This window comes from Aquarana catesbeiana, linkage group LG04, assembly GCF_042186555.1.
Source record: "Aquarana catesbeiana isolate 2022-GZ linkage group LG04, ASM4218655v1, whole genome shotgun sequence".
Lineage (NCBI taxonomy): Eukaryota > Metazoa > Chordata > Amphibia > Anura > Ranidae > Aquarana > Aquarana catesbeiana.
Genome location: NC_133327.1, coordinates 337,647,874 through 337,663,234, shown reverse-complemented (window position 1 = coordinate 337,663,234; position 15,361 = coordinate 337,647,874). Strand labels below are relative to the sequence as shown.

Below are 15,361 nucleotides of genomic sequence, written 5' to 3'. Positions count from 1 at the left end.
CGCCGCATAACATTTTCCATAGCGCTGTTTGGATGACAAAAATTGCAGTCCCCAGAGCTAACATACATAACTAAAATGTGACTTATTGGTTGATTTTTTTTTTCCTCCCCCTAGCCAGTGCAATGTTTGTAGATCACGTACCCTTGATTTTAGGGCAAAAATTTGATTATTTTTTTGTGTGTGTTTATATTAATGCACTGACACATACTTTGTTGGTGAAGGGGGGGAGAGGTTTTGCTTTTAATTCTAGAAATTCATCCTTGAAGCGGAGTTCTACCCAAAAGTGGAACTTCTGCTCGTTGTACTCCAGTGCCTTATTTTTCTTTCGAGGGGGAGGAGGGACAGGATACCTGTCTTTCACAGGTATCCTGTGCCCACTTCCAGGAGCCTCAGCTGCGGGTATTTGCGTCATCGCTGGGGCTCCCTCCTCCTCCCTCCTCCTTCCCTGGCCGCCAGGCTAGTAGGAGAGAGGATTGGAGCCTCACGCATGCACGGTAGGGTTCCCTGCGTAAAGCCCTAAGGCTACATTGCCAGGTTCCCTTATTCGCAATGGAGGTGGCATGAACCCGACAGCTGATGGAAACATTAACTGCGGTGCCAACAATGCTGGACTCCAGGACAGTTAAGTGTCTGATTATTAAAAGTCAGAAGCTGCAGTATGTGCAGTTGCTGACTTTCCATTTTTGCAGCGGTGGGCGGACCTCCGCTTTAAACACTTTTCCCATGCTCTTAAGTAATCCCTAGCTTAAGGTAAAAATAAAAAGTTAAACTAATGCAGTATGAAAGAAGGAAGGAAATAGGTGGAGATATTGCACAGATTTCAGAAAGAAAAGGTTTTTAAAAAGTGATGTATTCATTTAATTATACATTCTCACAAGTCCCCCATCTGCTCAATTTCTGTTTTCTTTTGAAAAAAAACCTGAAGCACAGATTTTACGAAATGTGTGTTTTTGAAAAGTTGACCTATGTATTCTCTTTCCCCATTTTATTGCTTGTGCTCAGTTACACAAATCGTACACTAATCTAAGTTTATCACTGGAATGATTACAAAGAGGAAATATATATTCTAATGCTAAAAGAATTTGCTTTGGAAACATGTAGATATATGGAAACATGTTCTTTCATTACTAGGACATAAGCGGCATTGTTTGAAAGCGGTACCAAAGAACTTGGTTACATTGCAGCAATTGTTATGAACATAGTTCATCAAATTTGAGCGACAGGTCTGGTAAGACTGGTAGTCCTGGCCAGATTTTCCTTTTAATTTTTTTTTTTAAACTGAAGTGCCATATTTCCATGACTACCTGTAAATCACTCTGGCTCCCCCACATGCTAGCTTTCAGTTTAATCATATACAGGACAGCAGCAAAACTCCTTATGATTTGAATGATGCTTGATGCTGTGCTCTTTGCTGAATAACACTGTTCAAAATTTGTTCAGTGATTTGTAAAATCTGCCCTTTGTATACTACACAATAGTTATAATGATATGCTAGAAAATTTTAGAAATGCGTTTTTAATGTTGAACTAAAGTATGAATGACTGAAGTACTAAGACTGCTATTTTCATGTACCATTCAAGCAGCAGCCTTATGCATTCCAGAAAAAGGACATGGAATTAAAATGTTGGGATATGGTTGCACTTGAAAAGGTGGAGTGAAAGACGCTTGAGTTGAAAGGCAAAATTGGTATGGTTTGATTGCTGGTATTTTGTCTGGCATTTTCATTAAAAGACAGATAAATCGATAGTTATTTAAAACCATGTAATGCAAGGCTGGACTTGCAAAGTAATTTGCAACCTGATAAAGTAACTTGGGCCAGACTCGCAATGTCATCTCCAGTAAAACTTCAGACTGTCTCCTGGACATGGGCCAAGCATAGAGTATCTGTGTAATGCCTTCCTTAATAAGAAGAAGTGTTTGCTTTTTTCCCCTCATTTGATGATTGTACACTAATTGAGTACAGATGATCTCATTGCAGTCTGCAGTGCCAGTAATGTCCAGCTTCTCTGCTTGACGTAAGGGTATAACGATCGTTAAGAAGCAGTCTCAATGTCTTGGTCTCCATTTTCTGTGTGATTTAAGAGAGTAATCATTGGTATATCTGAGAAATGGTGAGGGTCTCAAGTGAGGAGCAGATGAATTTTTCATGATCTATTGCAGTACTTAGAGTGCTAAAGCTTTATGTATTTATTCAAAAGCATCTCTCCTCTTACAGCTATGACCTCTTCTTAGCTTAGAGATATTGAACTATGGATGAGCAGATTGTTTGTAACTCACAAATGTATTGTTACTTGCAAAAGCTAATCAGCAGAAGCTTTATATAATTTTATACCAAGCCTCACTTTACCAAAAGGTAGTATATTTGAGTTTTCTACGTACTTCTTGTATGTAGAGCACACATCGTTATGTGATAATCTGTTTGTTAGAAAGTCAATTAACACAATTTTTTCCAGATAATCATACAACACTCTGACCATGTGTGGAAAGAAAAGGATCAATTACCTGATCTAGGCTTGAAAATGTCATACATTTTCATTTGATCAAATTGAGATAAAGCAGTAACACATATACCTTTATGAGAGTTTCCGTACATGCAAAGATGTGTATGTCATGAAAACCACACGTGTAAAGTTCTACTCTTGCTCAGTAGAATGATCAGAAGCTCCCGAATATGAACTCTCCCTTCCCTTCAACTTACCAAGCCACCATCTTGCTCATTCACCCTCTCGTTCTCATAATGTTCTGTATGTCCTTGACATAACGGCATTGTCCTAATCTTTATATTGATGTAGACATGACAAAATATATATCTTAATTGATGACAAAATAAAACCCAAACCACCTGACAACTAAGCACCTACAAGCACTATATGAATTCTTGGAAAACAGGTGGCTGAGGGAAAGGCTTGCTAGTGCTTAGACTCATGCAAAAATGACTAAGTACAGACACCACATTCCAGTAGAAAAAAAAATGTTCTTTTTTCCCTCTCCATCCCCTGCCTCAATAACTGTCATTTTAAGCTTTTTAAATGCCTACTGCTAATGTCTAAATGCCAACTTCTGATGATCTTACAGAAGGCTGCTGATCAGGCACATGACTAGGAGGGATATTCTTTGCACTGAAGTCTGTTCTCAGAGGGGGGCAGGTGTGTAACAAAGAGCCATACTCTGCATTTGAAACTGTTAGGTGTTAGCTGCATGGAGCTTTAAAAAAAAAAAAAAAAGATAAGGTTGATTGATGGGGACACAAAGGCATTCGAGCACCTTGTACATGGTTAGATTTTCAGCCTTAGGCACCTTTTACAGGTACAGACCATTCAGGTCCGCCTGTCAGTTTTTTAGGCAGACCTGAACGGACGCTCCATGCAGGTCTATGGAGCGACGGATGTCAGCGGTTACCATGTTCGCTGACATCCAATCTGCTAAAATCAGACGTATGGCCCTACGTTCGCATCTGTCATGGTGGGTCAGCTCCAATGCATATTGTCTTATTGTCAGCACTGCAAATATTATTGCGCTGCAAGTGATGGTGAAAGCGTTGTGTTTTAATCTAGAAATATGCTCACTTTCTAAAAACAAGGGTTGCTGGGCTAAGAACCGGGCTTGAACACTGTTTGAGTAAAACTGGACCGGCCAAATTTCGATCTATGTGTGGCCACTGCGGTTGAACAGAAGTCAATCTACTGATTGACTTCTGTTCAACCACCCTGATGGTATATGTCCGCTCGATCAGTGCCACAGGCAATATGCTGCAGCACTCATCAGTGTATTCTGATGGCGGAGGAGTCTATCTGCTGTCAGAATACAGCAGATATGAGACAGCAGGGAGGTCAGCTTTTTTTTGTTCAACCCACTGGTTGAACAGAAAAAAACTGGCCCATTTATGGCCAGCTTTATAGACTTGAAACAGATAAATTGGCTGCTAACTTGGCAGGGGAATATCTACCTAGTGTAGTGAATGTGTTAAAAAATTCACTTTGCAAGGGAAAAAAATAAAACTGTATTTTTGCTTGCTTGCACATGTTTGGATGATTGAAGTAATCAGAGCTTCACCCCATTCACTAAGTTAAGCCCAATACACACTATCAGATTTTCTGCTGATTTTTGTCTTCAGATTTACCAAAACCATATAATGCAAGGGACTGCCTGATTGCATACAAATTGAAACTCCTAAGTTTTGACCTCATATTATATGGTTTTGGTAAATCTGAAGGAAAAAATCAGCAGAAAATCTGATAGTGTGTATGGGGCTTTAGGAGTAAATTCCCTTACAAAGCAAAGAGACTATTTGCCTGTACATGTACAACCCAAGTGACTCAGATTATTGGTGCTAGAGAATGGCAGCCAGGCAACTCACATTTTCAGAATAAGATGTCAGCAGTGGGAGCCTCCATGTTTCTCTCAGTACAGGTTTCCCTTAATAGAATGTTAAGCGCAATTCGCTCCCATAAAGTCATGGTAAAAGCCACTGTGTCTGCACGCTACAGTATTGCTGTGTCAGGAGGTGTAATGACTAGCCAGAGCACTGCGGGAATTAGTAGTATGCCTTCTATCTCAAGCAATGCAGTGTGTGAGCGTAATCGCTGTCAGCAGGGGAAGCTAGTCTTTGTGCTGTGGGTGTTAACTGCTGTCTCTCATAACAAAGAATGAGTCACTCTGCGTTCTAATCTGATAGTGAGATGTGTTTGTGTGAAGTCATTCTTTCCAATGAGCACTTGCATTTTCACCCCCACAGCTTTACTTTCACCTGCTATGCATTTAAATATTGATGTCATTTACTGTTGTCTGATGAGACACTTAACAGTTTTCATTTTGCTTTGGATAGAAAAAAGAGAGTTGTAATTATAAAAGAAAATGTCAATGTGACATTTGTATAGCCACTACATTTAATCTTTGAATGCCAAAATCACTGCTCAAACAGGTTCTTAATCTAAAATGCTGTTTACCTTATGTGAGAACACTAGCAAAATATTAAAGAAAACCCCACAACTTGTCAGGTTGAGGAATATAGCTTTACCCCAAACATACGTGTGCTCCAGTGGCCCTCGGGCAGAGGATGCCATGATTTGCCTTGTCATTGAAGCACTATGGTGACTACCTTTGCTGTCATTTTACTGTTATGATTTGACTGTTATGTTGACCCGCTGCAAGAGTGCAAGCAAAGCATTTTCCTGATTTTAAAAGCTTTTTTTTGGTTTGTTTTTTTATTTTTATTTTTTTTTCAGGCGTTTTACAAGCTTTGTGCAAGCATTTTGCATGTGTATCAAGCTTCAAGCATTTGTTTCCTGGCACGGGCAAAGAGAGGTAAACCGTTCTAGAGGAGGAGTGGAGTTCTACAGGTGCAAAGATGTGCACTTTCATTAAAGTCTATTGGGCCAAACCAGCTTGGAGAAAAAAAAAAAGTACATTTTTGAGTGTAGGATCACGGAGCATTTAAGTAAAAATGGGGACAATTCGAAAAGATGGGATTCTCCTTGTTGCACATCAACGTCCACTTGCTCCAGCATAGGCTGCACATTATTGCTCTAAACCAGGTTTCCTTAGTGTTAAATGGTGGACATGGGCAGGGCCTCCGCCTGAACAATGACCTTCCTGGCAGGTTACAAAGCATTTTAATGCTTTAATGTAAATTACATATTTAAAAAGATTTAAAACCACTTTTAAAATCCATATTAGCATGGTAAAGCTACACTATCGACAGCTGCGCTTTTTCCCTTATAAATTAAAAGTCTCATCTCAGACTTAAGCATAGGCCCATGTTTCCTGCTAGGAGTCAGTCAGCCCTGTCCTAACAGGAATTATTGCACCCAAAAAATCTGCTATAGTGACTACTTTTTTAAATTTGTATACTGCTGGATACAGTTTGTTTTTGTAGTGTCACATTTCCCAAAGGAAACCTAAAACCTGGCATGATCTCTAGGGTTGTGAGTTCTGCAAATATGAACAATGCTAGAAGATTTCTACAATAAAAACTACCAGTTTTCAGATTTTCATTTCGCTCTTTGCGTTATGACAAAATGTCATTGAAACAAATGTCATAAAAACGAATACAATTATATCATCTGTAGGTTTGAGAGTGTCTTCATACTCAGTACCAAAATTTTGTGTGATTTGGTTTTTCCTGATTCTTTTTTCTAAATAATTTGCACTGTAGTTTGTCATTACTGAAGGATTTATCAAAACAATAAGCACACATAGCTTGGATTTGGTTAAAACTAGAAAAAAATACCCAAGGTTTATGTCGTGGACACGCTCCGTAATGCAGCAAAGGCTTAAATTAGCAGTTTTAATTTTGGCAGCAACTTTCAATTTAGTTTTAGTGCTAGTCTTAGGACTAAAATGGCATTTTAGGATTAGTCCTATTTTAGTCTTCTGCAATTGTTTTAGTTTTAGTCGTATTTAGTCGACTAAATCTCCAGTACATTTTAGTCAACTAAAATGTCCTACGTTTTAGTCGACTAAAATCTCCAGTACATTTTAGTGGGATAAAACTAAAAAAAAAAAATCAAATGGGTGTAATTAAATTGTAATGCATTAGTTAAACATTTCTCTACAATTTCCAAACTCGTTATATACTGCTGGAGCGAAAAATCTAATATGTTATTATTTATGGTTATTGAGGTATGAACATGCACTACAGACCAGTGTTAATTTTGAAGTCGGACACAGGGTATGGCCCCTTTGACAGATGGCAGACCGAGAGACACCTTAAGTAGAGTGCACTTTTATACTATCAAAGAAGAGATTATCCGTAAGGCATGGTATTTGGGTACTGTCACGGAACGTCCCACACTCCGCTTGAGTGCTTCCGTCAGTATACCGCTTCCTAAGTTCTGGAACACGAGTCCAATGGATCTGGCTATAGGAACCCCCAAGAACTAGACAACACCAGTCTTGGAGTACATCAGGACTAACTCTTTATTTGAGATCTCACACAAATTTATACAGCAGGCTGACTCAAAGCTAACCTAATTAACATGAGCTAATTTACTAAAAAATTTACCCAGACCAGATGACTCAGAGACATGACCTGTAGGACACAGACTTGTGGGCACCGAGCTTCACACTGTAGTATAAACACAATAGCAGGAGCTAATTACAATTAACAATACAAACAACAATCTCCCCCCCTCCTCAGCCTAGTCATCAACAGTTCGTCTCCTAGCCAGTCCTGGAGGCTAATGTGATCAGCTCACTCAATTAACAGGTTGAGTTCAGAATCAAACAAACCAATAATAGTCTCTACATACATCCTGGGAGATATTGTGGACAAATATTAGGCCCCTTTCACATGAGGCGGACTCCGTTTCTACAGAGCCCGCCTCGGTCCGCCGGCTCAGCGGGAGATCTGTCCGTTGATCTCCGCTGAGCCAGCGGATGACAGGTCCCTCTCTGCTCACTGAGCGGGGAGGGGCTTGTCAGGTGCCGCTGCTGCCTATGGAGGGATCGGACGAAAACGGACAGCGTGTCCGTTTTCGTCAGATCTCCCCCGATCCGATTCGCCAGCGACGGACCTGGACGTAGGGCCATCCGTCTGCTCTTCAGCGGTTCGGACCGGGTCGGATGTCAGCGGACATGTCTCCGCTGACATCCGACGCTCCATAGACTAACATGGAGCGCCCGTTCAGGTCCGCCGTCAAAACTGACAGGCGGACCTGAACGGTCCGATCGTGTGAAAGGGGCCTTACTGTCCCATTTTCAGTAGTCCAAGATATATTTTCTCACTCACCCTGTGCCAGGATAGCACAGGGTGACATAGACATAAGAGGTATATGGGGAGCTGAAACAAGGGCAACCCCTACTTTCCAAGGGATTCTGAGTTCCACGGGCCCTCCCGTCACAGGTACTATCGATTACGCAGGAGCAACTATACAGATTCTACCGGATCTTTCAAGATACACCTTACAGATGCGTCATAATATGAAGCCCCTTCTAGAAAAATTACGTGAAGAAGGTGCTACATATAGATGGGGTTTTCCTTTTTCCCTGCACATACAGAAAGACCAACAATTTTTTGTACTACGTACACATACCCAATTGTCCGATATGTTCGCTAAGCTGTCTGACACCGATTTCGCTTTCTGATTGGACTTACACTGATACTGGTCTGAAATAGTAATGTTGAATTCAGTTCAAAATGATATGTTATTTTCTTTTATTAGCCACGATATCTAACTAATGCTAAAAACAATGTATCAATTTGTCAGCCCTCTACCTGTGTAGATTTACATGACAGATGTCTAAGAGGTGTCAAATCAGAATATAACTGGTTGGAAAAATTTATATAATTTTTTTTTCTTTTTCCCCCTTCTCTCCCTCCCTCCCCTCTCTCCCATCCCCCCTCCAGGTCCCCCCCCCCCCCGTTTTCCCCCGTCCCCTCCACCCTTCCCCTCCCATCCCCCTCCTCCTCCTCCTCTCCTCCTCTCCTTTTTGGGGGGGAGGAGGGAGAAAATGCTTCTAGACGGTATGGTAGCAATACTCCTATACTCCTATTTCAGAGGGGGGGAGTGGGGTGGAGAGTGGCGAAGTGAACCTTTTTTTTTTTTTTTGTCCCCCCCTCTCTTCTTAGGGGGGGCCGGGGCGGAGGTGAGCCACGGAGGCTATCCGATATCATTCAAATACGAAGGGTAAACATTAATAAAATGTCGCCTTAAAGAGACGGGAGCACTGTGGGACGGATGGTGGTGGGGAGGGGAGGGAAGACAGAAGGAAAACAACTGCTGTAAATGGAGTATAAGGTATGAAGATTCAGGCGTCTGCTCTCCATCTTTATGGATAAAAGGGGGGGAGGGGGAGTATAAGATGGAGGTTTTTTTTTTTTGTTTTTTGGTTTTTTTTGTGGTGTTGGTATGTTGGCTTGGAACACATGATCGATAGGTAAATTAGGAATTGGGCATCAGGTTAAATGACTCCAAGCGATATCCATGTCAACACGATCCGAGCGACCCCCATTTTTTGTGTCACTCCCTAGCTCCTCTACATAGGTACTTTGCCTCCCAGTGCTATCCCCTCCCGGATTATTCTGGGAGGAGTCTGCAGGGGTGCGCAGGCTCAATTTGAGCCTTATTAGTAGTTTGTTGAATATTTAGTTTTTGTGGGAAGTGTTTGTTTTTTTTTTTTTTTTTCTTTCTTTTTTCTCTCTCTCTCGCTCTCTCTTCGTCTCCACATCTTCCAGTACCCACTCCGATAAAACATTGGAGATAGATTTCAGGTCTCACTATGACTAATGTGCGTTGTCTTTCCTTGAATGCCAATGGTTTGAATATACCGGAAAAGCGCACAACGATCCTACGTGAACTCTGGCGTTTGTGTACACAAGTGGCATTTATACAAGAAACTCACTTTCAATCTGGGAAGATACCTAAATTTAAAGATGAGAGATACACACAGGTTTTCCATAGCACAGCCCCAGACTCTAAAACGAGGGGGGTGAGTATCTTGCTTTTGGGGACGGTCTCATGGTCCTACATCGATCAGATGAGCGACCCGGAAGGACGCTACCTTTTCCTTAAGGGCGACCTAGCTGGCCGCCGCGTTACTTTGGCGTCTATTTACCTAATCAGGTTCAGCTGAGCTGTCTGAATGGAATTCTTAATAATTTTACCTTTTCTTTATACAGGGTGGATTAATACTGGGCGGAGATCTTAACGTGGCCCTTGATCCCCTACTGGATGTTTCCAAATCCGCTACACATTAATCCTATGAATACTTAAGACGAATAAAAAAAGCTACACAATCTATGCGACTTGTAGATGTCTGAAGAGCTCAGCACCCAGCTGAACGCGACTATACTTTTTACTCTGCGCCTCACAATAGTTACTCGAGAATCGACCATCTATTAGTATCGCAATCGTTATTACCAGCGGTGATCAACTCGACTATCGGGATACAAACACTGTCAGACCACTCTCCGGTGTCTCTAGATCTCCAGCTGATTAAGACGGCTAATAGACCTTGGACATGGAAACTTAACGACTCGTTGCTCCAGGAAGGTCAACCCCTAAAGGATCTTACTAGCGAATTGACCAGAATCTTTAATAAAAACGACTCAGAAGAAATCTCTCCATTTACCATCTGGGAAACGCATAAATGCGTTATGCGAGGTATACTGATTAAAAAGGTGACGGAAGCACGCAAAAGAGATCAAAAACTGTTTCAACTTAAATTGGTAGCTGACTTAGAGACCAAACATAAAAAATCACTTTCACAAATTGTAGCACTGGACCTCAGGCTACAACGGGAAAAATTATCTTCCCTGATGAAACAAGAGACCAGTATACAGATACTGAGAGCTAGAAATGTACATTACGAACAAGGGAATAAATCAGGCAAACTCCTGGCCCATTCATTCAGGGAAAATTCACGGAGAAACTATGTCCCACACATAGACTCTGACGGAGGGAACCCTATTTTCGAATCTAGTAAAATTTCGGAGGTTTTTCGAGAATATTATCAGTCCCTATATAATCTACAGATAAATATCCCACCAGACCAGTTAGCACAAAAGCAACAACTAATTCGAGAATGTCTAGCCTCTTCAGGCCTACCATCCTTTTCCGACACTGAGTCTGAGGCACTAAATGCTCCGATATCAATCGAAGAATATACGCGCGCAATCAGTACATTACAGCCACATAAGGCTCCTGGCCCTGATGGATATACAGTAGTTTACTATAAGGCAATCGCATCTATACTGGGCCCGAGATTTATTAAAGCATTAAATTCCCTTCTAGAAGACCGACTCTTACCGATTGATACTCTTAGGGCACATATTGTGGTTATTCCCAAGGAGGGCAAGGATCATGCCCAATGTAAGAACTATAGACCAATTTCATTACTCAACGTTGATTTCAAAATTTTTACAAGGATATTAGCTACAAGGTTACAACTTCTCCTTCAGAATGTCATCCACCCTGATCAGGTAGGCTTTATGCCTACCAAAGAAGCGAAAGACAATACTATTAGAGCCTTAGATATTATCCATATGGCTCATTCTCGTAAAATACCGCTATGTCTCTTATCCTCTGATGCTGAAAAAGCTTTTGACAGGGTGGATTGGATATTTCTGAAGGAGACTTTGTCCCATATTGGAGTCGGGAAAGCATTCGGTAAATGGATAGAGGCTATATATTCTGCCCCATCTGCAGCAGTAAGAATTAATGAGGTGACCTCTCCATACTTTACCATTAGTAACGGAACTAGGCAGGGATGCCCCCTGTCCCCAATGATTTTTATACTAACTCTCGAACCTTTTTTGCGCCATGTTCGGCTAAATACCGATATTCAAGGCTGTCTGATCGATAAAATGGAGCATAAAACTGCAGCTTATGCAGATGATATACTGTTCTTCATTTCCTCACCAGAAACTACGCTACCAAATCTTCTAAATGAATTCGACCGTTATAGTTTGATTTCAAACTTTAAAATTAACACTCAAAAAACGGAAATATTAAACATCACGCTGTCAAAAGTACGCGTAAAGGCTCTTCAATCGTCATTTTCCTTCCCATGGATAGCCTAATTTTTGACATACCTAGGAGTCAAACTGACCTCCTCAATAGACAAAGTCTTTCGAGCAAATTTCCCACCATTATTACGAGAATTTTCATCCGACCTGGAAAGATGGAATAAAGGTCCTTATACATGGATGGGTAGGAACGCCATGCTCAAAATGAATATCCTACCAAGATTATTATACCTCTTCCAGACCTTGCCAATATCTATCCCAGAGTCCTTTTTGAAGTACTTACGAAGCTCTTTTATCAAATTTATCTGGGCAAAAAACATCCTCGGCTATCGTTTAACTTTTTGGCTATGCCAAAGGCCAGAGGGGGCATGGCCTTTCCAGACCCGATTTAGATACTACAAAGCAGCACATCTTGCTAGGGTACTCGCCTGGTGCAGAGACGAGGGACAAAAAATTGGGGCAATGATCGAACAATCATGCACGGAGATCCCACTCCGGTGCTTGCCTTGGTTGCGGCCAAAAATTTTGGGAACCTTAAGATCTCACCCTCTGATAGGGGCAACCTTAAAAGTAATCCAACAGAGCCACCTTTTTTTGAAAATTTGATGGAGAGATCACTCGGCTCCATCCAGTTCTGGGGAACCCATTATTCCCCCCCGGTTACACAGATAGCCGTTTTAAGCAAATCATGCGCCAGGGTAAACTCCGTTTAGGGGATTTTCTTGAGGCATCTAGGCTGAAGAGCAGGCTGGAAATGCAGTCACTGTTCCATCCGCCACTGGATCCATGGCGGATGCAGCAGCTTACTCATTTCCTAACTTCCCTTAACAGGGGGGAGAGATCAGATCGGCCAAACACACCATTGGAAAATCTATGCCTTCTAGAAGAGCCCTCTGCTCATGGGGTATCAGAGATATATAAAATACTAATAGATCCCCCCAAAGACTTTGTGCCAGGATTCCTTCTGAAATGGGAAAGAGATCTAGACATTACATTTTCTAAGGAGCAACGGAGTTATATTTTACATTTTGCCCATTACTCCTCAACAGCCAGCCATTACCAAGAGTTATGTTACAAAATTCTTACTAGGTGGTACAAAGTTCCATCACTATTACAAAAAATGTACCCAGAGAGGACGAATAAATGTTGGCGGTGTGGAGAGTCAGAGGGTAACATGCTCCATATCTTCTGGTCATGTAGGAAGATAGATTTCTGGTCTAAAGTGCGGGATACCGTAAGACAGTTAACAGAGTATGACTTGGGGCTCGATCCAGGAAGATATCTTCTCTACCTTTCGGATCTTCCTAAGCGTAAATATCGGAACTCCCTGGTGGTTCATCTTTTGGATGCGGGCAAGGCTTGTATGCCGGCCGTGTGGAAGCAAGAATCACCCCCCCCCCCCCCCCCGATCTCACTATGTTTTAAAAAAAATAGCTGGGATATATGCTATGGAAAAAGGCATTGCAACTATACAGGGTAAGGTGGAGAAATTCAACAAAAAATGGAACTCTTGGTCCCTTCTGGTTTGCACTAGGGAATACGGATGTGCGATCGGAGAGCAGATGGAGGCCTAAGGGGGTAAGGAGAGAGAGTGAGCGCATTCTAGGAGGGTTTTTTTTTCTTTTTTTTTCTTTTTCTTTCCCCTTTCCCTTCTCTCCTTGGTAAACAAGATTTGTGGAATGCTGGGGGGGAAGAGGACGGGGAAACTATATATGTATGCAGGTATGTATGTGCATGCATAAGGTGCGCATACGGACTAATGCGCACATGCATGTATGTAGATTGGATATACTAGAAACAGGGGAAGAATCTGTGTATGGGTTGTGTTGTGGGTTGTTTTTTTTTTTTTTTTTTATTGCTGTTTGTTTCTTTTTTTTTCCCTCTGTATATGTTGTGTTATTTTTGGTTCTGCTGTGGGTCACAATAAGTCATATATATGTAAAGAAACTCGAACTATAACTTGTTAAACTATACTCTGTGATACGCAAACAGCAAAAATGTTATTTGTTTATTTGTTGATATATATAAAAAATGTATTTCTTGTTTTTTGAAAAATAAAATATAGAATTTAAAAAAAAAAAAATTTGAAGTCAAATTTCAATTTAGTTTTAGTCTTAGTCTTGACTAAATTGGCATTTTAGTTTTAGTCCCAATTTAGCCTTTTGACTAAAATGCCATTTTAGTTTTAGTCATATTTTAGTCATCTCAATTGTTTTAGTTGACTAAAATAGTATTAATATAGTCAACCAAAATGTTTTAGTTGACGAAATTAACACTGTAAATTAGGCTGACCATCCACAGTAGAGAATACTCGGACATGTTAGCATAATCCAACCATCTTGCAGATCATAAACTGCAAACTGGATGCTAGGGAAATACTAGTAATGGGGATATGGTTTTCTCACCAAACACATCTCTTTAGTTTGTAAGGTCTTTTCGGACACCATCTGGCTCAGAACCTGTCCGTCCACCACACCCTCCTCTGCTCACAGCCATGTTGCTGGACTATTAATTTCAACAGAAGCATTCCTGTAAGATTATATTGTGCATTTTATGTATGTTATTTACCCTTAAACTCCTCCCTTGTATAGATATCACAAGTCCCAAGACTACTGCTGGGCGGGCACTGTCATCTTGGATGTGATGTCAGGGAGGTGAAGGCAGGTAGAGGACCTTGGCAAACAAAAACAGTAATTGTTCACTCTTAAAAAGTAGAGGGCATTGATGTATAAGAAAGTGAGTGGCTGTGCTAGGAAAACTGACCAGTCAAACTTTCTAGCAAATTCTAAGGCACATTTTTAGCAAGTTAATAAAATCGAATTAAAGCAAAGGAAAAACAAGAATGCATTGGTGACAGTCTCTCAATATTCTTCACCATTATCATATACTATATGATATAATGAGTGTTAACAGGTGCCAACTTCAATCATTTTAAACATTTTCTGCCTAAAATACAGAAAAATTGGCTTAGGGTCTATTCACACTACTTGCGCTGCGGGAAACCTGTGAGCACACCCATTAAGCATTAACAGTGTGGAAGAGAAATAAACCTTTGGAGTGTAATAGCTGGTTGAACCTTCAAACCTCCTTTGGTAGCAATGACACTAAGTGCTTTAAATAGCTCTTGATCAGACCTGCACAATGTTGAGGAGGGATTTTTGACCATTCTTTCTTACAAAACTGCTTAATCTCAGACACATTTGTAGGATGTCTGGTGTGAATGGCTCTCTTGAGTTCATTCCACAGCATCTCTATAGGATTAAGGTCTGGTCTCTGGCTGGGCCATTTCCAAATGTGCATTTTCTTTATCTAAGCCAGTCTGCAGTGGATTTTCTTCTATGCTTGGGGTCATTGGGCAATGCAGCAGGTGACAACTTCCACTAAGCCTGAGCTAGCTGACAGCCACCCTGACATTATCCTGTAAGATATTTTGGGAATTCACTTTCCCTCAATGATGGCAAGTACTCCAGGCCCTGAGGCAGGAAAGCAAGCCCATGATCTTCCCTCCACCATACTTCTGAACAATTCAACTTTTGTTTCATCAATCCATAAAACATTTATCCATTAGAGTTTCAGTTTGCCAAGGTGCTCTTTGTATTTATATTGTGATATCGGGGTGATTAAGTTTAGTGGTAAATTGTTTATTTTAGTGAAGTCCATGCTAGTCCATGAACTGTGTTTTAAAGGTTTGGTGGCCCACTTTTAACCACTTCAGCCCCGGAAGATTTGGCTGCTCAATGACCAGGCCATTTTTTGTGATTCGGCACTGCATCGCTTTAACTGACAATTGCAACACTGTACCCAAACAAAATTGACGTCCTTTTTTTTTTTCCTACAAATAGAGCTTTCTTTTGGTGGTATTTGATCATCTCTGCGGTTTTAATTTTTTGCGCT

General features: G+C 41.0%; 1 protein-coding gene across 2 annotated transcripts in view; it reads left to right on the top strand.

Annotated features, from left to right (window-relative positions):
- Positions 1-15,361, top strand: part of BACH2 (BTB domain and CNC homolog 2) — a 439,802-nt gene that overhangs the window by 175,475 nt on the left and 248,966 nt on the right. The window lies entirely within an intron of this gene.